The sequence below is a fragment of the Mesoplodon densirostris genome, chromosome 3 (genome assembly GCF_025265405.1).
Source record: "Mesoplodon densirostris isolate mMesDen1 chromosome 3, mMesDen1 primary haplotype, whole genome shotgun sequence".
In the NCBI taxonomy this organism is placed as follows: Eukaryota; Metazoa; Chordata; class Mammalia; order Artiodactyla; family Ziphiidae; genus Mesoplodon; species Mesoplodon densirostris.
This window is the reverse complement of record NC_082663.1, coordinates 100,812,165-100,838,913: the sequence shown is the minus strand read 5'-3', so window position 1 is coordinate 100,838,913 and position 26,749 is coordinate 100,812,165. Positions and strand designations below refer to the sequence as shown.

The following is a 26,749-nucleotide window of genomic DNA, read 5'->3' as shown; positions in this document are numbered from 1 at the left end:
CAAGAAGTGTATCATGTATCATGGTTACAAGTCCTTGGCATGTGTGGGTTATCGTTTTGGTCGGTAAAGTCGATTGGAGGTTTCTGAACAACAATTTCAGGCAGAGAAACCTGGTTCTTTTGAGGGGGTGGGGGGATGTTTGTTTATTTGATTTCCAGTTTGAGAGACCCTGTAGTTTAAGCTGAATAGTACATGGATTCCTAAATACATTTACCATACAAAAGTTGAATTGCTTTGATGTAAGTAGGACTGGAGAAGTGGGAAGTGAATGACTGTAACTCATCTCCTGCCTTATCAACAGGCTTTTCTGTCCTGAGCAAACTCGGCTCCACAGAGCCTCCATCCAGGTTCAAAGGGAAAGGTTCAAGGGCTGGAGGAGGGAAAGCAGTGAGCTGAACATCTTCATTCCCTGCTCCTGAGTAACCACTGCTCCTACCCACTGTACTGAGCTTCTACTTAAGCTTTTGTTAGAAAAGGGGTTCAAGTGCTTTAAAGAAAGAAGTTAAAAAAACCCTGACCTAGATGAGGGTATCTAGAATACTCATTAATTTTTCAGATAACACTAATAGAAAAGTAACTGCACAAATAGAAAATACAAGCACCAATGAACAGTGAATACATGGATGGAAAAGAAAGTGGAATTCTGAGGCTATCCAACAAACCAAATCATACGTTATTGTTTATAACACAACTTCAACCTAGAGAAAGCCTAAGTAAAAGCATGGGGATGTAAGGTCCCTTGCAGCCTGCCCACTCACCTTCCGCGTGGAGCAACACTCCAGGCTAGATTTTAGTGTCTGTGAGAGTGAAAAGCATGCTTAGCAGTGAGGTTAAGTAAAGGTCTATAACATGAATCTTTTTTTTTTTTTTTTTTTTTTGCGGTATGCGGGCCTCTCACTGTTGTGGCCTCCCCCGTCGCGGAGCACAGGCTCCGGACGCGCAGGCTCCGGACGCGCAGGCTCAGCGGCCATGGCTCACGGGCCCAGCCGCTCCGCGGCATATGGGATCCTCCCAGACCGGGGCACGAACCCGTATCCCCTGCATCGGCAGGCGGACTCTCAACCACTTGCGCCACCAGGGAGGCCCTATGAATCTTGAGGAAAGAGTAAAATAACCAAGATTATTCTTTCAAGATAAAAACACTATAAAAGATTGAATCTAAAAAGACAAAGGCTGCAGAAGCAGCAAAAGAAAAAAATAGGTAAATTGGACTATATCAAAATTTAAAACTTTTATGCATCCAACTGTTGTACTATCAACAAAGTGAAAAGGCAGCTCTTGGAATGAAACAAAATATTTGCAAATTATATGTCTGACAAAGGGTTAATATCAAGAATACAAACAGAACTCCTACAACTCAACAACAAAACAAACAAACAACTCAATTTAAAAATGGGCAAAGGACTTGAATAGGAATTTCTTCAAAGAAAATATACAAATATCGAATAAGCGCATGAAGAGATGGCTTTACATCTCTACTATTAGGGAAATACAAATCAAAACCACAGTGAGACACCACTTCCCATTCGTCAGAATGGTTATTATCAAAAAAACAGAAAATAACTATTGGTGAAGATGCGGAGAAATCGGAACTCTTGTGCGCTGCTGGTGGGAATATAAAACAGTGCAACACTGTGGAAAGTAGTATGGCAGTTCCTCAAAAAATTAAAAATAGGATTACTATCTGGTCCAACAATTCCACTTTTGGATATATACCCAAAAGAATTGAAAGCAAGGATGTGAAAAGATATTTGCCCACCCACATTCATAGCAGTAGTATTCACAATAGCCAAAAGGAGGAAACAACCCAATTGTGCATCAACGCATGCATGGATAAAGAAAATGGGGTATACACCTAGAGTGAAATATTATGCAACCTTAAAAAGGAAAGAAATTCTGACACATGCTACAACATGGATGAACCTTGAAGATAGTATGTCAAGTGAAATAAGCCAGTCACAAAAGGACAAATACTGTATATTACCTCACCTATATACGATACCTAGAATAGTCAAATTCATAGAGACAGAAAGTAGAATGATAGTTGCCAGGGGCTGGGGGAAGGGAGGAAAGAGGAGTTATTGTTTAATGAGTACCGGGTTCCCATCTTACGAGATGAAAAAAGTCCTCGAAGTGGATAGTAGTGATGGTTGCACAACAGTGTGAATGCCACTGAAGTGTATACCTTTTTATAAAATAGTTAAAATGGTAAATTACATGTTATGTATATTTTACCACAATGTTTTCAAACATTTTTTAAAAACAAAGACTATAAAATCATGAAAGCATGTTAGCCCACAGGCCAAGTGAGTTTCATGAGATGCCAGCCATACGGACTTAACGTATTTCTTCTTTACAATATCATCCCACTTCATCTGATAGACATGAGAACCTGTGATCCACCAGGGTGAACTCTGAGTGCACCTGCAATGGCAGGACTGGTCATAGGGACTGTGACTTAGGAAGAAAATCAATGGAAACATTAAAGAAAGCTTAGAAGGGCTGGTTGAACACAATGAGGTGAGCAGGAATACTGAAAACATTTCAGCCCAAAGGGATTTTAGTGAACCTGATGATTCTCGAACATTACTGGCAAGGCTACTTATAACAGACATCAAACTACTTATTATAACAGGGGAGATACAGTTTGTGAGAATGAAGTCTTTAGACTACTAACAGGACAAAAGTGTAGACAGTAGGGATTGTTTATCAGACACTAAATGTAATACAGAGAGAAACTAAAGGATCTCATTCCAAAAACACATAAAATTGCCTCATGGATGCTGAAACAATCTTGCGGTTGGAGACAGCAATGATTTCACACATTTTACAATATTAGAAGGTCTGGCCCCCCTTCCTCTGGAAAAGTGAAGATGCTGATTTTTTTTTCATCCTCTCTGCTTCAGATGGATCTGAGAAACTCAGACGTGTTTGGCATGACGTGTACCACCATTAAATATGCTTAAAGGAGTTAAAATATCAATGGAAAATGAATAACGTAAAATTAACCATGAATAAAAGACAGACCAAATTTGATACTTCCACGAATTGAGAACTAAGAGCAAATTCACAGCAAGTAAGAGAAAACTCCAACAAAGTAACCTGGAAAAAGCTCCAAAAGATTTAGTTATAACGTAAAAAAGAATTTTCAAGAAAACGTGTCAATTAAGCTTTTGGCAAGATTTAAGAGCAGAGGCAAAGCTCTCAAGTTCATGGTGGTGCTAGAGGATCCAAGCCCCTGCTGTGCCTGAGGTAGGCAGTGAAGGAAGAAGATAAAGACATGATGCTTTGTGGGATGTAAGAACAGCAGGAAGATACACAAAGAGCTGCCAATGAGCTCCATCAGCAAGTGGCCCCCCAGCCCACTGGCAGCACAATGGGAACCAGACACCTGCGCACAATGCCTGAAGCACACACCAGAAGGATGCTCTGCGTCCAGAGGCATGCCAAGCTTCAGCGGCAAAGACCTCTCCGGGTGGGAAAAAAGTAATTGACCTATGTGCTTTTCTTCTTTTTATTCCTCTTTTTATTGATGTCAGGTCACTGAATATTCATATCATAAAAGCTATGTTCCATTTCATAGAGATAGCCATTTCAGGGTTTGGGATTTAGACAAATGATCTACTTCACAACAACCATCCATAAGACCCACATCACTTTACTTCTCAGTATTCAACCTTCCTAAATCCTCCTAGGTGGCTACATTTTACCCAAAAGACATCTCTCCATTCACAGGAGCAGGGCTTCATGGGGGAGCAGCAACTGCTCACACTTTCTGTGACTCGCCAACCACGTTTCTTGTGAGTAAAGGTCACCACGGCTTAATAACACTTGCTGTGTAGAATACGGAGAGGAATACAATTGCATTTTATAATCAGATCTAAGTCTGTCCTTGTGACATAGCAACAGAGGAGAATAAAACATTCACTGACTGTCAAGCCTCGAAAGATGACTTTAAATCACCCAGCTTTATGTTTCAGTGGCCTTTTTTATTGAAACATAATCAACTCATATTTGATGAAACAGACACAAGACTATGGGAAGAACAACGACTCCAAATGTGGAGAAGGTCTGGACTTCTTACTGTTTGTTATTTCAGTAATTTAAGCGTTTTGAGATTCAGGTCCATGAAACTCCTTTCTAACCCAAGTCAAGGACTTGGTCTCTCTCCAAAGTTTTTTAAAGAAAACACAGATTGAAAGTCCATGCACCTCAGTCACGTGGGGGAAAGGCGGCTGTTGTACTGAGATACGGATCTGAATCTCAGCCTTATCACTTCTTAGTTACATGACCTGACATGAGTGTCGTTACCTCTCTGAGCCTCAACTTTCTGTCTGTAACGTGGTGCTGATGATGCTTACTTCTGCTGCTTGCTGAGGATAGTAAATGGGGTAATGAAGCAACATGACCTGGCACAGAGCCAGGGACATGGTCAAAGTTTTAGAAATTGAAGGTAGAAAGAGGTTAGGACATTTCTGGCTTCTATATGTTCTGAGGAGAAGGAAGAAGGTGGGGAGAGAAGGAAAGAAAAGAAGGAGTATCACAGCACAATGCACTCATACCCCTAAGATACGTCACTATCCTAACATCCTTTCTAACAGAAACACAGAATAGAATCAAAGACCCATCTTATGCAGCCAACTCACCATAACATCAGGAGTCCAACGGGTTCCACTGTAATTAACTTGGATCTGTACTCAGACCATTCAGATGTGAGGACAAAATCATTTCTTAAATCAACTAAAGGGAACTTAAAGCTATCCCTCTACCCCCAGTCTCTACTGCAAGGGCTAAAGAATTTCCATATTCGTCTCCCTTTCCCACTCACTTCAGACATGCCATGTCCCACCAAGATGCAGTTATCCTACTTCCCTCTCTTCCATCTCTGTTTGGGTGAAAAAAATCATCCATTCCTGTATTGGTTCAGTCTTTTGGACCATTTCTAACCGATTTTCTTCATATCTCATCACAGAATGATAAATTTAGGCAAGGCTTGAAGAGTAAACTGCAGCCAGCTAGCAAATTCAAAACAAGCCCAAGGTCAGCAGCACACCAGTGAGTCCAGGGTTCATTACTTAAACGTTAGAATCATTTCACATGAAAATGAAAAGGGGGGTTAATCAGTTAATGAATCTGGCACGGCAGCATCCAGAGCGACAGGGGAGGACAAAACACTGAATGAGTTCAGAAACCAAGGAGACATTATAAACAAAGAGGGCCATTGCCTACATGTCCCTGCTTCTCTCCTTAAGATCTGAATGTCCTTTGAATCCTAACATTTAAGAGTGCAACCCTTTCCAGCTCTGGGAGGCTTGAATGCCTCTAGTGAAATGCCAGCGTTAATGAAAGTCTAATACCTTTCCACCTGCAGCACCTGTGCAGACAAATTGTACCAGGCTTCAGACAAGCTGAAAAGCCTCCGTGTGCTGTAGGTGGAACAGCTGGTAGAGTCAGTGTTCATTTGCTGAATGGTTCCTGTAGTCCCAGCTTGAGCTGGATAGGAAACTCCACAAAGGTAGCTAACTCGGAGCTTCCACGCAAGAAACATCTGTCAACTCAACAACTTTGTGTGAGACGCCTGCCTTCTCGGCTGTGGCGAACGACGACAAAGACTGCCACCAGACAGACTGACAATGGTAGTCAACACGTCCTTTCTGAAGTGACACAGCAAGACTCCATCGCCACTAGCTCCAGTTTTGAAACAACATCTGGCACAGAACCAGGGTCATTTACCCAACCCCCTCCTTGGAATAAAATGAACACTTGGTTATTCACAATGCATTTGGTCCCCTTCCATTGAGAGGTATTTTAGCTACCTATTTGTTCTATCTATTGAGTTTATTCTGCATCATTGTATCTACTCTACAAAGCCTGTAAGCATTATTATCAAAAAGAAAGATGAAAAACACCTTTTCAGGAACAGAGTGGCAGAAACCTTCAAACCACCCAACTAACTTCAAAGCATTATCTAACTCCCAGAATTACCCCAGTGGGTACAAGCACATACTATGGAGAGAGTGTATTTTTCAATAAAATATTCCCTTTGTGGGCTGAAACATGACCTATCTTCTTATGAAATTATTAGTTCGTTATTAAAATTCTTCAATTGAACTATTTCTTGAGATCTGTTCCTTTGCTGACTCATACCCACTATCACTGATCCTAATCCCACCCTGTACCAGAGATTCTCAGTAAAAGGAAACGAGAACATTGTACATACACAAAGCCTACGTTCACACCTTCTCTCCAAAACTAACACACCAATAAAGCCAATAAACCAGTTGAAAATCAACCAAGAGAAAAAGAGATCCTTCCATGCTCCATGCCCATCTGATCTCACATTGTCCTACTTCTACTCTCAGCTTTGTCTTCCATTTCTAGATCTTTTCCTACCTTTTGGGAAAATCTGAACTTATCTTCTGAGTGAGAAAACTAAATGCCTTTAGTGAATACTCACCCCTACATCTTCCTTCACTACACAAACTTCATCATGCATTTTCAAGGCAAGCACCTTATCTGAGCTCCCCCTGACTCTCCACAATGAGGGAAGGGGACTGTCCAAAATTTCCCATCAGAATGAAGTTGGATGCAAACAAAGAGCCATCCGAACTTTAAGGCTAGAATAGGTTGTTCTGAATTTCACTCTTTGAGGAAAAGCATTTCTTTAAATGATGGTCCTTTAAAATGTTAATCTATTGCCAATGTGCTTCAGCATCACTTTAGGGAAAATCAAATGACACTCTGTTTCCTATAGACACTTTACAGTCTACAAGCTGAGTTGATTAACGCTTGATATTCAGTACAACATGGTGGCCCAAAAGCTAATAAGAAACTTATTATGAATGACTTCACAGCCTAAGACAGTAGCCTACAATTCCTTCCCATTACTGGTTCTGTCCTCCAAGTCTAATGAGTATTCCTGCACATAACTTTACACTTTGATTTTTTATCATTACCAAGCCATCAGACATGGATTAGGAGCAAAGTCAAAGTAATAGGAAGTTATATCCCAATATTATTTTTGAGCAACTAACAGTTCTCACTTGAATGAAATGAATTTTATTTTACACCAAACTCAATGATATAGCTGTCGTCTGGAACTTCAGTGCTATACTCTACTTACTGGAAGTTTAGCTCATTGGATTCCTGGATTTCAGCACAGAAACCCTGAGTTCCACTCTTCAGGCCTGCCATTGAGTTACTATGTAATCATGCCTAAGTCACTTTTTGATTTGTTTGCTTTTTCTCCATTGGTAAAATGGCAATAATGCAAATTCTCCAAGCCAGGGACCTCATTTTAGGATTTATTTTTAAGCTATGTTTCTAGAAGCCCTAAAATTCTGCATAGTTGTTTCAGGTGTTACATACAAATAATTTAGTCCAAATTTTTTATTTTTAATGTATATTTTAACACTGTGGGAATATTCTAGGAGTCACTGACTCACAAGTGTTATATATTAGGTTTTAACACATTTTGGTTAGGTTAACACATTTTGGAACCCCCTTGCAAGGCATGTCTGGTTAACTCATTCTTGTCTGCAAATCTCAGTGTAAGACTCCTACCAAATTTGTGTATATAAATGACCTTACTTTAAATATGTTATTTATTAGTAAGTGTGTAGATTGGCCCTGGTCATTTTTTTAAAACAGCAGTACCTGGTTTGCTCTCATTTCTAAAGATGTGTAATCAAGTCCTCATGTCTGTGAAAGCCTTTGTCAAAGCCTACATGCTAAACCAGTCCATATTGGGCATGTGCAGTACCTAGTCTTATCATGCAACCTTTGGGCAATGAGGCAAGATGGTGCTAGTGGTATAGTGAGAAACTGCTAGAGCCAGGTTACAAGGGCTGCTTGATTAATGGCAGATTTTGCAATCATGTTGGGGAATCATGCTGGATTTTCAGGGTGACAAAACAGTTTTCAGGATCATAAAGGGTTAGATGAGACACCATTCTGGGTTTCATGCAACTGAATAGGACCTCAGAGAATGGAAAATCCATGTTCCTTGAACATCGCACAGACTGGCCTATTGGTACAATTGGCTAAGTACATATCATTTAAGTTTATCACGGTAAACTGTCCCTTCTCTAAGATTTATATAATAAGAGAATTCCGTTTTCCCATATCAGTAACCCACTTCTACAATAACATGCCCCTCCAATTTCTATACCATGTAAAATTCAGACTCATCTGCCTGGAACCCAGTCTTATCACATAATAGTCAATTACTCAGTAACTAATTTCTAACAGATAATGTTTTAATATTACTTAGTTATAAATCTTTTAGTACTTATTAGAAGTTTTGTGTGCTTCTTCCCTGACTTTGATGCTTATGATAAGAAATACAAGGGCTTCCCTGGTGGCGCAGTGGTTGAGAGTCCGCCTGCCGATGCAGGGGATGCGCGTTTGTGCCCCAGTCTGGGAAGATCCCACATGCCGCAGAGCGGCTAGGCCCGTGAGCCATGGCCGCTGAGCCTGCGCGTCCGGAGCCTGTGCTCTGCAAAGGGAGAGGCCACAGCAGTGAGAGGCCCGCGTACCGCACAATATAAAAATTTTTTTAAAAAGTACAAGCAGTAGTTAGGCATTGTTGTTGATGCAATTTTGAAATGGGATTTCTTACTATACCTCCCATGGGTTTCTGGGTAAATAATAACTGCAGAGTGTCCTGAGAGCACACAGCAGTCCATTACCATTTTCAGCTACCTGCCTGTCAAATCAGTATTTTCATAATATAGTTTATACTTTGGAGTTCTAGAGAAAATTATATTTGTAAAAGGAATCAATCACTGGGGGGGAAAAAAGTTTGAAAGCTGCTATTTTGACGATACAACCGCTGGCATCATTTGTAAATCAACCTGATAGATAAAACCAAAACATCCAATGTGTATTCCATGCTGTATTTTGTCCGAGTTATGAGTAGGCATACCCACTGAGAGGGAGACTGCTTACTTCAGCCCAACTCAAAACACAGATGGAACAGCTCTCCAAAATCAATTATGCAGTCAATGCATGAAAATAGAAAAAGTAAGTTTTGTGGGGAGACAGAAAATTTGGGTTTCATCTGAATCAGAAAGAATACACAGAGGTCTCATGATGATACTATCATGTCACTGATATTTATTATAAATGTTGGATGCCTCTGGCCTGGTTGTATATTTATGATAAGGAATTAAAGCAGTTGTTAAATGCCGAGCTGTGATTACACATGGGTTCTGGTCAGATTCAATCTGTTCTTTTCTTTTCTTTTCTTTTCTTTTTTAACATCTTTATTGGGTTATACTTACTTTAAAATGGTGTGTTAGTTCATGCTTTATTAAAAAGTGAATCAGCTATATATATACATATATCACCATATCTCCTCCCTCTTGTGTCTCCCTCCCACCCTCCCTATCCCACCCCTCTAGGTGGTAACATAGCACCGAGCTGATCTCCCTGTGCTATGCAGCTGCTTCCCACTAGCTATCTATTTCACATTTGGTAGTGTATATATGTCCATGCCACTCTCTCACTTCATCCCAGCTTACCCTTCCCACTCCCCGTGTCCTCAAGTCCATTCTCTACATCTGTGTCTTTATTCCTATCCTGCCCCTAGGTTCTTCAGAACTTTTTTTTTTTTAGATACCATATATACGTGTTAGCATAGGGTATTTATTTCTCTCTTTCAGACTTACTTCACTCTGTATAGCAGTCTCTAGCTCCATTCGCCTCACTACAAATAACTCAATTTTGTTTCTTTTTATGGCTGAGTAATATTCCATTGTATATATGTGCCACATCTTCTTTATCCATTCATCTATCGATGGACACATAGGTTGCTTCCATACCCTGGCTGTTGTAAATAGAGCTGCAATGAACACTGTGGCACATGACTCTTTTTGAATTATGGTTTTCTCAGGGTATATGCCCAGTAGTGGGATTGCTGAGTCGTATGGTAGCTCTATTTTTAGTTTTTTAAGGAACCTCCATACTGACCTCCATAGTGGCTGTATCAAGTTACATTCCCAACAACAGTGCAAGAGGCTTCCCTTTTCTCCACAGCCTCTGCATTTACGGTTTGTAGATTTTTTGATGATGGCCATTCTGACTGGTGTGAGGTGATACCTCATTGTAGCTTTGATTTGCATTTCTCTAATGATTAGTGATGTTGCGCATTCTTTCATGTGTTTGTTGGCAATCTCTATATCTTCTTTGGAGAAATGTCTATTTAGGCCTTCTGCCCATTTTTGGATTGGGTTCTTTGTTTTTTTGATATTGAGTTGCAGGAGATGTTTGTGAATTTTGGAGATTGATCCTTTGTCAGTTGCTTCGTTTGCAAATATTTTCTCCCATTCTGAGGGTGGTCTTTTCATCTTGTTTAGGTTTTCTTTTGATGTGCAAAAGCTTTTACGTTTCATTAGGTCCCATTTGTTTATTTTTATTTCCATTTCTCTAGGACGTGGGTCAAAAAGGATCTTGCTGTGATTTATGTCATAGACTGTTCTGCCTATGTTTTCCTTGAAGAGTTTTATAGTGTCTGGCTGTATATTTAGGTCATTAATCCATTTTGACTTTATTTTTCGTATGGTGTTAGGGAGTGTTCTAATTTCATTCTTTAACATGTAGCTGCCCAGTTTTCTCAGCACCACTTATAGAAGAGGCTCTCTTTTTTCCATTGTGTATTCTTGCCTCCTTTATCAAAAATAAGGTGACCATATGTGCATGGCTTTATCTCCGGGCTTTCTGTCCTGTTCCACTGATCTATATTTCTGTTTTTGTGCCAGTACCATACTGTCTTGATTACTGTAGCTTTGTAGTATAGTATGAAGTCTGGGAGCCTGATTCCTCCAGCTCGTTTTTCTTTCTCAACATTGCTTTGGCTATTCAGGGTCTTTTGTGTTTCCGTACAAATTGTGAAAATTTTTGTTCTACTTCTGTGAAAAATGCCATTGCTAGTTTGATGGGAATTGCACTGAATCTGTAGATTGCTTTGGGTCGTAGAGTCATTTTCACAATATTGATTCTTCCAATCCAAGAACATGGTATTCCTCTCCATCTATTTGAATCATCTTTCATTTCTTTCATCAGTGTCTTACACTTTTCTGCATACAGGTCTTTTGTCTCCTTAGGTAGGTTTATTCCTAGGTATTTTAGTCTTTTTGTTGCCATGGTAAATGGGAGTGTTTCCTTCATTTCTCTTTCAGATTTTTCATCATTAGTGCACAGGAATGCAAGAGGTTTCTGCGCATTTTGTATCCTGCTACTTTACCAAATCCATTGATTAGCTCTGGTAGTTTTCTGGTAGCATCTTTAGGATTCTCTATGTAAAGTATCATGTCATCTGCAAACAGTGACAGCTTTACTTCTTCTTTTCCAATTTGGATTCCTTTTATTTCTTTTTCTCCTCTGATTGCTGTGGCTAAAACTTCCAAAACTATGTTGAATAATAGTGGTGAGAGTGGACAACCTTGTCTTGTTCCTGATCTTAGAGGAAAGGGTTTCAGTTTCTCACCATTGAGAACGATGTTAGCTATGGGTTTGTCATACATGGCCTTTATTATATTGAGGAAAGTTCCATCTATGCCTAGTTTCTGGATGCTTTTTATCATAAATGGGTGTTGAATTGTGTCAAAAGCTTTCTCTGCATCTATTGAGATGATCATATTGTTTTACTCCTTCAATTTGTTAATATGGTTTATCACATTGATTGATTTGCGTATATTGAAGAATCCTTGCATCCTGGGATAAACCCCACTTGATCGTGGTGTATGATCCTTTTAATGTGCTGCTGGATTCTGTTTGCTAGCATTTTGTTGAGGATTTTTTCATCTCTGTTCATCAATGATATTGGCCTGTAGTTTTCTATCAATGTGACATATTTGTCTGGTTTTGGTATCAGGGTGATGGTGGCCTTGTAGAATGAGTTTGGGAGTGTTGCTCCTTCTGCTACATTTTGGAAGAGCTTGAGAAGGAGACGTGTTAGCTCTTCTCTAAATGTTTGATAGAATTTGCCTGTGAAGCCATCTAGTCCTGGGCTTTTGTTTCTTGGAAGATTTTTAATCACAGTCTCAATTTCAGCACTTGTGATTGGTCTGTTTATATTTTCTATTCCTTCCTGGTTCAGTCTTGGAAGGTTATGCTTTTCTAATAATTTGTCCATTTCTTCCAGGTTGTCCATTTTATTGGCATAGAGTTGCTTGTAGTCATCTCTCATGATCCTTTGTATTTCTGCAGTGTCAGTTGTTACTTCTCCTTCTTCATTTCTAACTGTTGATTTGCATCTTCTCCCTTTTTTTCCTGATGAGTCTGACTAATGGTTTATCAATTTGGCTTCTCTTCTCAAAGAACCAGCTTTTAGTTTTATTGATCTTTGCTACTGTTTCCTTCATTTCTTTTTTGTTTATTTCTGATGTGATCTTAATGATTTCTTTCCTTTTGCTAACTTTGGGTCTTTTTTGTTTTTCTTTCTCTAATTGCTTTAGGTGTAAGGTTAGGTTGTTTATTTGAGATTTTTCCTGTTTCTTAAGGTAGGATTATATTGCTATAAACTTCCCTCTTAGAACTGCAGTTGCTGCATCCCATAGGTTTTGGGTCATCATGTTTTCATTTCACATAACTCATGTGTCTTAGATGCTTAACATGAAAACAAATATTCTCAAATCAGCAGTGTCCTTTTGCTTTTTGTATCACTTCTATGTTATATCATTATTTAAACAATACTGTAGCCAATTAATGTGCATAGGGGAAAATGAAGTGACCATAAAGAAAGATTAAGTTTTTCTATTATTTAATATCTTTTCATAGAAGGCAACTTGACAACTGTTTTCTCTCAAGAAAATGACTTCCTATGGGTTCTCCCAGAATCAAACCCAGTCATAAACATTCCAGTTCAAATAGTTAATATGAGAAATGGAAGAAACTCCAATAGGAAAGTGAGATAGGGAAGAGAAGGCAAGCATTAAATACTGTGTTATAGCCAGGTAATAGTGTGGAAAAGTGGAGGTAATCCACAGAGAAACTCTGGGAAACACAAGCTTCCAACTTGAAGGGCCAGGGAGGTGGGGCATTTAGATACCCACTCCCATCAGTCCTTGGTTGAGGACTGCTGCTGGGAAGCTATTAATTCCCCTCACTTCCTTCCTGCCATCTACACAGGCAGAGCAGACTTCAACAGCTTCAGAAGTTCCTGGGCTGGAAAATGCCAAATAATGGCAATTGAAAGTTTGCCACATGCACAAAATGGTAGGGTCTAAGAAATATAGGAGGGACATTGAACAAATTGCCAATAGCAGGCAACTGGCAAATGCAAATTCAGAGGGCTTCACAAGTCATCTTAGCAATTAGAATAGATAATAAGAAACCTCTCTCAACAAGAGCCTGAGATGCACTATTCTTATCATTTGAATAATGAGTGCTGGTTTCCATTTATTAAACAGTTCTTATGTGCCAGGTACTGTACCAATGGCCCAAAGTCCATGATCTCATTTAATGCACACAACAATCTTATTAGTACATCACCAGTTTATAGAGGAGGAAGCTGGACTCAGAGGCATTAAGTAATTTACTGAAGTAACAGACACCAGCCCAGGTCTCTCAGTTGCCAAAATATTTTCTCTTTCTGCCTCCCACTGTTTTCAGTGTCCCTAGATGGACAGATATATTTTCTTTAGCTTGAGTATGTCATTAGCTCTGGAAATTCTATCTAAAAGACGTCACAGTCCGCCCCTTTCAGAGAAAGACCTGTGTCTTCATATCTTGGAAATTCCAGCCTGTGTACCAAACATGGAGAGACTTCCCACCTGGTGGCCCTGCCATCCCTGCCGCGTGGACTTTTACGAGAGGCTCTCATTTGGTGCTCTGCACCTGCCCCATGGTGGGTAGCACTTTCAAAGAGCTGCAGGCTCCAGGAATCACAAAACCATCTCTGCTTCTATGTCCTTTCCCACCTGATTTCCATTCGCTCTGCCTGGTCATGATGGGAAGTTTCTTTTTTTGTAGCATCATTCCAGTCTGACTTTTCTTTCACCTCTTCACATTCCACATTCCATCAAGTGGCAATTTTATTCTACGATCACCAGTTAGAACTTTAAAATAGATTTTCAAAGAATATCTGACTGTTAGAACTTCAAATAGCTCAAATATAACCATTTTCTTCAATAAACCTAAATTCTCATCTCTTTTAAATAGTATTTTGAGCAAAATAATAATTCATACTCACTTGTATTAGTCCCTTTTCACTCCTGAGTCTCCAAGTCATTCTTAAAACCTTCAAACTTTAAGTCCTCTAATGCTATCACAGCACACTTTTAATTACTGGTATCAAAAGAAAGGGACTATCATAGGGGAAAAGCCTTCTATGTTATTTTACCAGCTTAATTTCTACACAAAAGCTTTCAAGTAATCAACAAAAAGAAGAAATGCAAATCCAAATAAGCCACAAACTAGGAAGACAGTCCAAGAATGAACAATGAAGGTCAAATCCAAGTACAACAAACCCCATGGAGAATACTGATGTTTTGCTGCAGTGACATTTCACGGTTAATTGGTGGTTTGTTAAAGATTACATTTCCAAGATCAAAAAGAATAATGATAAAACACACTCAGAAATGGAAAGCAAGGGCTCTATAAACAGTAGCTGTTTGGAAATTATAAACGGTACTAAATGACTAATGAGGAAGATAGACAGCTTACCAATTCTCAGGGAATTTTGTAACTTTCAAACCACAGACTGTTGTGGGCAGGATTTGATCAAAGGTCTCTAGAGTACACTGTCATCCTCATGAGGTTGGGGTCAGGAAGAGGAGAAGGTAAAGAGGACCAGGAGCTATAAGGCTGTGACTTGGAAAGGCCTTTTGCGGTCATCTACTTCCAGCATCCTGCCCCAGAATTCCTCAAATTCCATGTTTTCCCATAAGCTGTTATTTCCATCCAGGTGTTACATGTACCAGACCCCTTTTCTACAGCAATGGCCCTTTCAGGTCTTGAGGGAATTTAAAATCATACAAAGAAAAATCTGCCTTGCAGAATCTTAGGAGATTTCACTGATTTCACATTGCTCTTAATGGAACGAAGGTATGGCATCATCTGCCTAGCCTCATATGAAAAAGGAGGAAAAAACAAAAAAACATTCATTGCCCCATTGAATCTGGTGCCCTACATAGTCCCATGTGTGACACTGGTCCCACACAGAAAAATTTGAGCTTACTGTCCACGCTGATGCTCAGTTAAACCCATCCTATACACAGTCACCTAAGTGACTTTTCTAGGACACAGTCTGATGGAGTCACTCCTCTGCCTTCACCTTCAATGAATCCCCACTGCTTACAGAACAAAGTCTAAATGACAGAGCCATGGCTCTCTTTCCAGCCATATATCCTATCAACCCCCTTTCTCAGAGTTCTTGCCCCAGCCATGCTGAAGAACATACAATATTCTCTTTATCCTAAGGATTTTGTACAGAGTGGTCCCTCTGCCTGAAACTTTCTTCCTTCCTTCCATCTTTGCCTGGGAAGGTCCTGGAAAATTGCTACTCACCCTGCTGATCTCCACTATCACTTCGTTCAAGAAGTCCCTCTGGGTCTCCCATTCCCTACCTCCACAACTGGACTTAGTTAAATTTACCCTCCTGTTTACACCCAAAAACACCTACTTCCTCTACCAAATGAATTATTTCCTATGTTGTAATTACCTATTTCTTTATCAGTCTCTCTGACTGAACTATACACTCCTTAAAGACTGAGAAGTTGTTTCCTTCACTATCGTATCACAAAACCTAACAGACTAACTGACACATGATAGTAACTCAGTAAATACGTGTTGGATGAATGAATGAATGAATGAACGAATGAACAACACACTGACCAGCTGTATGAGCTCAATCTCTAGTCCATCCCTCTGTCTCTTACCTGCAAACTAAAACAATCCCAGTACTTATGGTTGTCTTCCTTGGTCCTGGAGCATTTGTGAAATTGCAACATCATTCCCATCCCAGACAACTCCACTTCCAATAATTTGTTCTCTTTCTCTATAGTAACACCAGTTACCTAAATTTGGCCCATCTACTCCAACCACATCCTAAATCCTCTGAGCCAGGTGCAGCAGCTTCCTTTCACAATGCTAGGACCCGCCACAAAACAGATGATAATCCCTTTGCACATTTCAAGGAGCAGCACCAAGGGAACAGTACCTGGGAAAGGCCATTGACAGCTCAGAAGATACAGGGCATTTCTAGAACCTCGGCACTGCTCTCGCTCTAGGAATGAAGGTCCAAAAAGCATGTCAGAGAATGTTCATAATTATAAACAAGCTCCACCTTTGAAACACAATCTACATAGAACCAAATATACAAGCCTGCACAATGGATGAAGCCAACGTGTCCTCCATGATTGCCCTTCTGACAACTTTATTGTCTCCTCAACCATAAAAGGTGAACTTCAAACTCACGACCTTGCCTTGTCACCAGAAACATCCAAGCTTGGATCACTCTTTCTAAGACCAGATATTTGCTCTGTGAGCTACTAGAGACTTATCACATAAACAAAAGTATAAGAGGATTATTTCTATCTACCTGGGGACCTGGAGTCTTTCACATTGCTCCTGTTAAAACTCTCAGAACACCAAAACTTTACCTACAAAGGGTTCAAGCTATGACACTCCCAATTTTCACAAACCTCCTCATCTCTTGTGAGTCACATGCAGCCAATTCCAGGAATTGGAAACATGGTTGGGAGGATGAAACTGACTTTGGGGCTCCCCTTGGATATGGTCTTCCAGACTTACCAAAAGGCCATTAAGAGGACGGTTTACCCCACCTCAGGGAAACCCGAGGCAGTATTTGCAGTCAATGGCTGGCCATGGCTTCTGAGCTACATCCAAAAAGAATTTCATACTGTACCTGAATCTGCTGGAGCCTTTTCTGACTGTCCGAGAGCCAGCATGTACCGTTCCTGAACTGCCTCCATTGTGGATCATCAGTAGGGCTGTCAGATTTACTAAATAGAAATACAGGATACCCAGTTAAACTTGAACTTAACTTGAATAGTAAGTCATCACTTTTAGTATAAGTAGATCCTATGTACTATTTGGGGCATACTTATCTTCAAAATATACTCGTTGTTTTTCTGACATTCATATTTAACTGAACAGCCTATATTTTATCTGTCAACCCTACTCAGCAGAAATGATGGAGGCTTATAGAGATCCAAGAGATGCCTCAGAGAATCCTCAGCTTTTATTTCTATGTGCTGGACAGTGAGCCCGAGCTTCCCACTCACATTAATTGCCTGTAATGGTGTATATTCTCCATTTTAGAGTCTTTTCTACTTGTCACTGTAATTATCTTCATTATTTTAAAGAGATGTAGATTTTTTTCCAAACTTCATAGCTCATCCAAATATATTTGGAAGTTCATTCGACAAGAGAAAAACAACATGATTTTGACAAGCGAAGGAAACCGCCTGGTGTTTAGTAAAGAACTATTAGTGAGATTGAAAAAGCCAAACTTAATAAGCAAATCTCTCCAAGGGTATATTCAGAGCTTGATACCCTCCCACACCCTGAAAATATTATTACATTAAGAATGTAGAACCTGCTAACCAAATGTAAGGCTCCCATATGATTCTATCAAACTGAGGATGCTTCTTTATTAAGCAGTGAGCACACTTGCTGCCCCAGGGACCTTGGCAGTTGCAATACAGAGTTCTTCCCTTTGGGATGGAAACAGCAAGTTTTCCTGTGGTCTACACATTGGCCGCCAAAATACTACACTCCCAATACTTGTCAACTTTAAGTATTTTTCTGCATATCTCCATTTTTCTGTTGCTATTTGGACTACATCCTAGACTTGACTATGGAATGAAGTGAATAAAATTTATCAGAAGTTGCTGAGACTACGGTAAGAAGCATGATTATCAAATTATGAATTGGCTGCAATGGCATTCTAGCGGGACACTAGGAAGGGGAAGCAAATGTTCATGAGATGACAGTGGCAGGTGGAAAGTTGTTTCAGGGGAACATCAGTCTTGCAGAGTGTGTATCAGAGGAGGGCAAGTGTGAGCAAGCAAGGAAATACTAAGTGTATACGGTTCCTTCACTGAGTGCACCCAGCCCCGTGGTCAGCCTTGAGAACAAGCAGGACTTCAGGTACTGGAGCTACATTTCATTCATCAAGACTTGAGAAGACACCCTTAACTCAGGTCTTCTCTTCAAACTCCATCTTTCCTTCTTGACCTTCATTTGGCCTCTTCCCTTACCCTCAAGCTGTGGACTGAGGCCACAGAGCAAGATGGGTCACTAGTGTCCTCCATCCCCTGGCGACTGTGTTTCACATCAGTGGAGCACCAAAGGCAATAACCAAGTAACAGACACAAGAGTGTATGAAGAAGAAGACATTCTGATAAGGCTTTCTGTGACAGTGTGGGCCAAGTCGGCTCTATATGGCTGGTACCACCTGAATTATGAGCAGCCTTAGGGGAGAAGTTCTCAGAAGGAAGACCCTGGCTCTCTAGAGGCTCTGTGTCCTCACAACCCACTTGAAGACCTCAGTTGCAGCTTCGGCCCCCAATCTCTCTCCCTCTGCCTACTCAGAGTTTTTGAAGTCTTCTTTCCTCCACATTTCTCTTGAGAGGTGGAGGAGGAAGATGAGCTTCAGGCCAGCTCAGACTCCCCTGGGATCCCAGCAGGATGCCTATCATGAACCTCCCACCTTCTAGGAAGCTCCTAAGATCTCCACATTTGGGGGAGTTTTCATTTCATCTGTGCTTCAAATTGCTGGCTGGAGATGGCCTGTTGGAAGGTGGCTAAAAGCAAGTAGGAATCTTCAGGCACCCTGGCCATTCTCGACTGTCAGACATCTTCAGGGATATTCTAGGAAACGTTGTTTGTTCTAGAGAAGGGAGGGAAACAATCCAATTGTCCAATAATGCTTGAATGGAAAATAAATGATGCTATACGCATGTGATGAAATATTATCAAACAGTCAAAAATCAAAGACCTAGATCTATATGGACTGATGTGGATAAATCTTGAAAAGATAATATTGATTAAAAGAAAATAAGATAAGGAATTTTAGATTATGATAACAGGTATGTAAGTACTTAAATATTTAAATCAATTCAACATATTGCTTCTATATATATAGATGCAAGAAAATAAACTTTATCCAAAGAACACATTATTTACATTTAATATGCTCATTTATCTAGGAAACCCAAAAGAACCCACAGATAAACTAGCAGGAACTAATAAGACGGTTCAACAAGGCAGACACATACAAGATCAATACATTTTAAAAATCAATCAGGCTCCTCTACACTGGCGATAATAAATTAGAAACTGTAAAAGAAAATAAGAAAAAAAGAAGATCTAAAAATAGTCACAAGAGCCATATAAATTATTTAGAGCTAAGCATACGTAAAAGTAAATATAACTAACAAACTGAGTATGACCACTTAAACTCCGCCCAACCCAAGGATTAAAAAACGCCTGTTCTTACTTTATGAGAACAGGCCCTCTTCTTAAGTAGCAGATCAGTACGTGAGAGTGAATCAAAGAAACACAGCATCTGAAAAGTCAGCTAGGCCAAGCCTCTCGATCGCACAGACAGAAGCTGAAGCCCAGACAGGTTGAGTTACTTGGTAAAGGGCCCAATGTCCTGACTCAAGGACTAGCATTTTTCACTCATTCGTAAGATACAATCAAATTCAGTACCTTGGAAAGAGATGGGAAAAAATGAAGAAATCAATTATATAGTTCCTCATCTTTAAGTACAGAATTAGCCGTGACAAAATTACAGGAATTGAGGGAAAACTGAAGAGCAGAGTTTAAAATGTCAATAATCCACAGGGAAACTGGAGACCATTTAAAATATTCATATTAAATCTCTATATAAAAGACATTAAAAGATCTCCAATCAAAATGTTCATTTTATAATAGATATGGTATGATACAATTTATAATAGATGTGGTATGAACCTTTCCCTTTCATGGGAAAGGTTCGGCTGGGAAACAGGAATTGTTCTTGAAAACGGGGCCTGTGCTATTGCAGACACTGTGCTCAACCTAGGTCAACAGAATGCTCCGATGTCATCATTGAGGTCACAGAATCCTGCTGTGCGCCTGGCAACCTTGCAAACTTAACAGCCCTGGTGAGCACTAGGCAGCACTGCTGGTTCACTAAGTGGTACAAGGTTTTCAGCCATTTAGGAGACTTGACTATTTTGATTTGTATTGAATCCTTTCAACGGATTGCCCAAGAGCCAACAAGGGCCAACCTGTAGCGAAGAGGAGGAGTTGGACATCTCTTGAGGCATCTTCTAAGGGAGACTTCTAGTTGGTACCATGAAACGGCGACAAAAGAGGAAACATCTGGAAAATGAAGAGTCCCAGGAAACTGCCGAGAAGGGAGGAGGTATGTGGGGGGCAACCTGGCTGGGGCACATGGGTTTCTGCCAAACTGAACCTTCTCTAGGAAGAGGGGGACTGAGAACGTGTCACCTGTGAAGTAGGGAGGGAGAGACCTTGTCTCACTGATGCTGCCGTATCCATCCGGAGCGTCCCTGTGGTGTGAGACGGCACAGAACGGCCAGATGCCCCCTGGGAGATGGGAGGTCAGCTCCGCTGCTCTGAGGACTCTCTCCTGGGGCTGCCGGGCCTGGAGCTTTGTCGGACTCACAGCAGGCTGCATCCTGCTTGCACAGACCTAGAGGTGCAGCTTTTCTCAGTCCCCGATTTCTCTCTTATTCTCTTGGATCTTTCCCTGGGGTCATGAGGTGGGGGATGTGAAGGATGCAAGGATGCTGAGAGAGACCCATGACTTGCTTGGCCTCTTTTACCAAAGTGGAAAGAGAAGCCCCATGAGTTGAAGACCCTGTTGAAAAATATCTTGACAAGTGGAATGCAGTTCGAAAGACGATTGTTTGCCTAGGGATGGTGTCATATTGAAAGCAAGGAGGTTTTATTCCTTCAACAGGAACAATTTCCCAAAGGAGACCAAGGGAAGGGAAGGGCTTTCCAGAGACTGAGACCGCGTGGGCAAGGGTGAGAAATGTCCTCAGGGTCCTGCGGGGAGCTCTGAGAGCCACGGGCCACGTGGTGCCTGTGTGCATTAAATGTAGGCGAGTAGCTTGCCCTGGGAGGGGGTGGTCACCCCAGAGATCCAGCTAGAGGTCTCTGCCCCAGATTAGAGCCCAGTAGCTCCTACCAGGCCCAGGGCCCTGGAGACTGTAGGATGGGCCCTGGGAATGGAGCTCTAAACAGCAGGCAGATTTCCAGGCAGTGGCTGGAACAGGCTGGGGAAGGCAATGACTGCCCCTGACCATTCAGAATATTTTTCTCTATGTTCCTGTGTGTGTGTGTGTGAGCGTGTGTGCGTGTGTGGTAGTGCAGAGAAGAGCAGGATGAATGGGGGTAGAGTGCTTATCAGATATAAACTCTGCGTGGTACAGTTCTTGTCACCCTGCCTGGACCTGGCTGACACTCGGTGTATGTAAGAGTGTATACAGAACTCTTGGTAGGGGTGTTTTATGAGACAGTAACTCATACACCCATGGACACTCTGATACAGCAAAAATATCACACACCCCACATATAACTTCCGTATTAAACCACACACAGCACATGGAGGTATATACACGCATCCCTCCTGTACTACGTTCTCATACAACCCACCTGGATCACAATCCTCTCCTCCAACACCAAACGCTGGAGATGAGATATGTATATAGACACACACACTATATATATAGGACACACACACACACTATATATATATAAGTATCTCCTCAACTCTCGCACAAACACAGCTAACTTCAGCCATCGCTAAATACCTCTATAAGAACCAGTCACGTGTCATACACACCACACTTGTAACACATTCTTGAGTAATGCCAGACCCGCTTTGTACAAACCTCAGTGAACCACAGTCTCACTAACCCATGTCAGGGTTGCCAGATAAAATATGGGCTATCCAGTTCACTTTGAATTCCAGATAAACAACAAGTAATTTTTCAGTATCAGTATGTCCCAAATATTGTATGGGCCATACTTACACTAAAAGTAAGTACGACCAAATACTGCATGGGAATACTTACACTAAAAAATTATTCTGGGTTTATCTGAAACTGAAATTTAACTGGGTGCCCTGTATTTTTCTTCGCTTATTCTGGCAACCCTTATATACTTACCACCAGCTCAGGTATTATATATTTATTGTATTTTTGTTTAGTCTGTGTCTTCCCCTACTAGAATGTGCAGCATTACCAGAGACTAGAACAATGGAAGAGTGCCAGATACACAGGAGTAGCTGCTTACTGAATCTTGGTGAATCAATGAATGAACACACACCATAAATACAAGCCACACCATGTAATGAGGGAAAGTTACATGTCCCAGAATTCCTGACTTGTGAACAGAAACCATGCACACAAAGGCCACAGACACAGATAAGACACATCTCCACCGTGCTCCCCATGCCAACCCCACACTTACCACAGACTTAACTGATACACATCACTCACTCTTCCCACATACTCACAGTCACCACCGAGGCCTACATTACCAACAAGACAGTGACAGAGTAAGTACTGATTTGAATTAAATACTGGAGTATCCACTGGGAACCACACTCTCAACTGTGTGTATTCACTGCAACTGACATGTGCCAGACACTCGGTAAATACTTCTGGACAGAGGACTGATGAACCCACCGTGAGCCTTTCATTCCTCCCTCAGGAATCTCGAAGTCACAAGAGGATCTCCCTCACCTTGGATCCACTGTCGTGGCCCAAGGCTGCAGCCCAGGGGCAGGGGAGGTCTCCTCTGCCCCTAAACACTTCTCGTGTGCTTCTTCTCAGTGCAAGCTCATCTACGCTGGTAAGGGCGTGGGGCTCCTCAGGTGAGGGGCTTCTTGGCTGTGAGGCAGGAGGCACACAGATCCCAGGGAGGCTGAGAGGAAACCCAGGGTCATCAGAGGTGATGAGGGCTCTGGAGGAGCCTGGGCAGGATGGCTGAGCTGTTACGAGGGTGTGGATACCAGCTGAGTCGGGGGCGGGGGGGTGCCGGGTGTGAATCCTGGTACTACCATGGTGCGGAAGTCAAGGAGCAGGGGCTGGAAAGGTCTGGGCTTGAGGTGGAGGGAAGAGGGACCAGATTAAGCATCTTCAGAGGAAAATGTAGGGTTTCTCTTTGCCTTTGCTTCCAGAGAAGGACAGAGTTCTGCATCATAGACCTCCAGCCTGAGAGCAGGACCCTCCAGCTCAGGTCCACACAGCTCACACATACATCCGCCCTCCAGGCACAGCCCTTCTCAGTGCACACAGAAACCCCAAGCACCACAGCCCCATTCCACAAGTAATGCACCACCGATGTTCCCAAACTCACACTCCTCGTCGTACACGCATCCATCCGCATCCCTCACATACCACAGCCCTCACCACTGTACTCCACACCCCTGTATACAGGCACCGCTCCAGTATCCCCCCACACGCACAAGAAAAGCCCACAGATGACACCAGATACACTGCTCCATCCTACGGCCAACAGACACCAAGCTCACGACATAGCTACGTCATGCAAATGTCCCTCTCTCGTCTACCACACCTGCTCCCTCAGCTTCTGGCACGGCCCATGCATGTTATTATGGTTTTAATTTCCTTTTTCAGGAATCCGGAGATCATATCGAGACACTGCCCAGCCTACAGCACCCCTAGCCCAGGTTCAGGAAAAAGGGGAGACCGCTCCCCCATCACACTGTGTCTCCTCCTCACCCTCTTCACCCTGTAAGAACAATCTGCACCCAGACAAAGAGGAAAGGGGCATGAAAATATACTACATGCAGGTACAAGTGAACAAGGGTGTAGCTGTCTCCTGGAAGACAAAGAAACCCTTGGAGTTGCCTGAAAAGCAGCTGACGATAGAAGAAGTGACCCTTCCTGAGGATGCGTGCACCGTAGGCACTTACCCCTCTGATGTGTCCACCGAAAACCTCCTGTCTGACAGTGAGCCCACTGGGGAGGAGAAAGAGTATGAGGAAAGGGCAGAGCCAGGCAGCCCATCAGGGTCACCTGCAGTCCAGGAGAGACCCAGGGCCAAGACACCGGACTGGATGGTGACCATGGAGACCGGCTTCAGGTGCATGGCCTGCTGCCGGGTCTTCCCCACCTTGGAGATCCTCCAGCAGCACGTGAAGGGCGGCGTCCTGGAGGGCTTCAGCTACCGTGTCTTTCATCTCAACATGGCCCAGCGGATGGGCAATGTGGAATCCGAGATCACCCCGCGGAGGAGGACGAGGACGAGGAGGAGGAGGAGGAGGAGGAAGAGAAGCTAGAAGGCCCCAGCCCGAAGAGACCCCGCAGGCAGGGTCTTTTCTCTCTTTTGAGTTCCACACAGCAACTGAGATTCATGGGACAGAAGATCCTGGAGACGGTGTGGCCTTGGAAGAGGTAAGGCTTGAGGCTGGCACTCTTCTGAGCCTATGTCACGAGGGCCCAGAGGAGTCTAAGGGAAGGGGCCACACACATGTGCTGGTTTACCTAATGGCTCTGCACTTGCATCAGCTTGGGACACACCCAGCACTTCCAAAGGAACTGAGCTCTGTTGACTTCAACAAGAAGGTGGAGCCTTTTCCTAGGAGTTTTCTCAGGGTCTGCACGATGGACCTCAACTCTTAGAGGACGTACCACCAGCAGCTCCTTGTCGGCAGAGAGAGCCAGGAGTGGTCTGAAGAGAGGACAGGGGCCCTTGCAGGACCAGAACTTTGAGGTCTGAGAGCCTGGGGCCTGAGCCGAGATCTCACCCTGACCACTGGACCTAGCCTTCCGTGACAAAGGGGAATATGAAAGAGAGTCAGGTGGAAATGAGGTCCCCCGAGATATGGAAGTGTTCCAGAACCTTCGTTGCGTGGTAGTTGATCTGGAGCCAAGCTCACTGTGGTGTGTCTGGCTCTGAGCATTAAGGCAACGCTGGAGGGTGACCCTGACCAGCAGAGCTTGGAGTGCTGCTTGTCTCTTCCTGTTCTACCTCAGTTGTTTGATCCCTTCCAGGGAGAAGAAAGGACCCTCGGGATAGTTGGTAGTAAACCAGGGTATATCCTCCCTCAAGGGGACCCGGCCTGCCCTTCATTCAAGATGCTCTGGAAATGGGAACTGACTCATGTTATCGAATTGGCTGAGGGAGTACAATTCCCATGTTGATTCCGGTCAGACATGTTCATCAGACCTAGAGCTTTTCTCCTGATTCAAATCAAGTAGGGTATTAGTAGACTTCCCATTTATTTCAGCCCTAGAGATAGCACATGAGCAAATATAAAAAATCTCTGTGTATCAAAGCATTCTAATGAGCCCTTTCATTTTGCTTTTCATTGTGAAAAACACGCTCACTTTATCTCTGCCAATGGAGTGTTTCCACTTGACCCATGATGCCCCACGATCCCATTAGCCTCACTGAATTTAGGGAGCCCATTATGATGACATAATTTCCCTCTCATTCCTGGCCTGCAGAGAAGAACAGCTACAGAGCATTCCAAGACTGCTAACGCTCCCCTCACCAATACGTTTCTTAAACCTCTGGCAAAGGAAGTGTCCTCTGAGCCCTCCCAGGGCACATAGGGGGTTTGGGTGAGCACATCTTATGTGATAAATCCACTCCAGTGGTCTGGCATTCCTATGCCTTTGTAAACCTTCTACAGCGGTGGTTCTCAGCTGGGGACACTTTTGGTCCCCCCTCCCAGGAAATATGTGGCAGTGTCTTGAGACTTTTTTCTTTAAGGAGCTGTGTTATGAATGAGCCCCACGTGGCTGGTGCACACAGATGTATCAAGGCACTTTTTTTTTTTTTTTGCGGTACGCAGGCCTCTCACTGTTGTGGCCTCTCCCGTTGCGGAGCACAGGCTCCAGATGCACAGGCTCAGCGGCCATGGCTCACGGGCCCAGCTGCCCCGCGGCATATGGGATCTTCCCGGACCGGGGCACAAACCCGTGTCCCCTGCATCGGCAGGCGGACTCTCAATCACTGCGCCACCAGGGAAGCCCTCAAGGCACTTTTTATTGTTACAACTAGGGTGGCAGGGAAGAGTATGTGCCACTGGCCCATCTTACATTGCACAGGACAGCTCCCAACAACAAAGAGCTATCCAGTTCAAAATGTCAGTCATGCCAACGTCAAGAAATTTTGCTACAACATACTTAGAAAGTTCTGGCATTTTGACTTTAGCATACGCTAACTTTGGGTACAGGTTTCAGTCATTTGAGCAAACTGTTGAAGGCATTCCCAGGTAGCCAAGCTAACACGCTGAGTCTGGAATGGGTGTTGAATGCACTCGTATCAACAAATCCAGCCTAACCCAATATTACATTACTCCCACCTGCTTCAATACCTACAAAATCCACACACATTTCTCAGGTTTCTATTGATATAAATTATAAAATTCCTTATTTTAGCAGATAGTGTCTCCTCATGGTCATCCTTTATACCCGGTGGGTACCCACCCCTTCCCTGCTCCCGTCCCCATTTCAAGGACTCTAGTCTGATTACTAGGTCTGGAAAAACGAGAGGTAGTGGAGGCAAGTCTTGAGGATCCACAGTCCCCTGCAAGGAAACTATCTCAGAGTAGAGGCAGACTTCCTTCTAATAGCACAGCAGGCTCAACTAAGAGGTCACAGGTCAGAGGTCACAGGCCTCAGCTTTGTTGGAATCTGCCCATATATTTCCACCTCAAAGTTCCAGGATTCTACTCCTTCCCACTGATGCCCTATGACATAAGAGAATCTACAAGGTTGTG

General features: G+C 42.6%; 1 pseudogene; it reads left to right on the top strand.

Annotated features, from left to right (window-relative positions):
- The window catches only part of LOC132486817 (protein FAM170A-like), a 33,681-nt pseudogene extending 7,435 nt beyond the window's left edge, over window positions 1-26,246 (top strand).
- Window positions 26,247-26,749: the final 503 nt, after the last annotated feature.